Genomic DNA, 2,137 nt, shown 5'->3' on the forward strand with positions numbered 1-2,137 from the left:
ATAATACTTTTAAAGGTAAATACAGGGCAAATGTTTCTGTGTGTTGGATTTGGCAATATGTTCTTTAGGGGGGTCGCAAGGAAGCAAGAGGCACAGAGAGAGAGAGTGAAAGAGAGAGAGAGAGAGAGAGAGAGAGAGAGGGAGAGAAAGTGGGTCTCACCTGAAGCAAGGCTGGAGCTTACCTGATGTGGGATTGGAACTCATGAACTGTCATGTGACTTGAGCCAAAGTCAGATGCTTATTGACTGAGGCACCCAGGTGCTCTGGCTCTATTGCACATGAAATGAAAATTTAAAAATAGACAACTTGGGCTTAATGAAAATTTAAAAACTTCTGTGCATCAAAGACAATACTAATAGAGTCAAAGAGCAATACATGGAATGAGAGAAAAGATATATATCCAAAAAAGGATTGAAATCCAGAATACACAGAGAATTGCTAAAACTTAACAATAAAAGAATGAACCACCAGATTACAAATTAAACCAAAGATCTGAACAGACATTTTTCTAAAGAAACATGCAGGTGAAATGCATTCATGAAATGAAATTACTAATGTTGAGCATGAAAAGATTCTCAACATTAGTAATTACTAGGGAAATAAAAATCAAAACTACCACAAATTATCAACTCACACCCATTAGAATGGCCACTGTAAAAACAAACCCCCCAAATCCCACCAACCAAAACATAGCAAGTTTTGGCAAGAATGAGGAGAAATTGTAAACACCGGTACATTGTAGGCTGGGATGTAAAGTGATGCAGCCACTGTGGAAAACAGAACAGAGTTTCCTCAAAACTTAAAAATAGAATTATCTTATGAGCCAATAATTCACTTCTTAGTTATATCCCAATAATTGAAAACAGGAATTCAAGGAAATCTTTGTACAATGATGCTTATAGCACTATTACTCATAATAGTTAAAATGTGGAAGTAACCCACATCCTTTAATGAACAAATGAATAAGAAAAAAGTGGAATATAAAAAATTTGAATATTTTTCAGCCTTAAAAAAGAGGGAAATTCAATGCAATTAACAATATTGTGCTAAATGAAATAAGCCAGTGACAACAACACAAACTGTATGTTTTTGCTTGTATGAAGTACTTAATTAAAATCATAGACATAGAAAGTAGAATAGTGGTTTCTTGGGTGAAGGAGAAATGGAAGATATTAATATAAAGAGAGCTTCACTTATGCAACATGAAATATTATAAAGATAGAAGGTGGTTGTGTTTTATAACATTGTGAATATATTTAATGTGACTGAATTTTATAGTTACAAGTGTTTAAAATGGCAAGTTTTAAGTTATGCATAGTTATCACAATTATAAAAGTTAGAAAAAACATAAAAACAACAACAAAAAAGAGTTAAGATTTTCCAGAAAGACAAAAATTAGGGAAATTTTAAATTGTATACCTGCTGTTAGAAGGAAAGAAATGGTAAAAGAGTACTTGTTAGAAAAGGACACTAGACAGTTAATTGAAAGCTATATAAAAAAAGAACATCAGTAAACGTACCTCCATATGAAATATAAAGAATGTTATTGTATTTTTGGCTTATAATTTTTTATTTTTTTCTTAAATGATTTAAAAGACAAATGCAAAAAATGCCTATTTTTATGGGCACAGAATGTATAAAGATGTAATTTATGACAATATCAACATTAAGAGAAAATGGAGCTATCTAGTGACAAAGTTGCTTTTATTTTGTTTTTTGAACATTGAAACCTAAGTTGATTTTAATTCAAATTTATTGTTATGAAGTTAAAAATTTAATTTTAATGCCTAGGATAACCACTAAAACAAACCTAAAATATTTGGAAAAATAAGCAAATGGGGAATCAAAATCATAAACCAGGGGGCACCTGAGGGGTTCAGTTGGTTAAGCCTCTGACACTTGGTTTCAGCTCAGGTCATGATCTCATGGTTCATGAAATCCAGCCCCGAGTCCCGCTGTGTGCTTAGTGCTCACTGACATTTTCTCTCTCCCTCTCTGTCTGCTACTCCCCTATATTCTCTCTCAAAGTAAATAAATAACATTAAAATGACAAACCAAAAAACTGAATTAATTATGGAATAATACAGTAATAGAATAATTAAAGTGCAAATGTATATATACAGCATACAAAAAACAA

This window comes from Neofelis nebulosa, chromosome Y (assembly GCF_028018385.1).
Source record: "Neofelis nebulosa isolate mNeoNeb1 chromosome Y, mNeoNeb1.pri, whole genome shotgun sequence".
NCBI classification, from domain to species: Eukaryota; Metazoa; Chordata; class Mammalia; order Carnivora; family Felidae; genus Neofelis; species Neofelis nebulosa.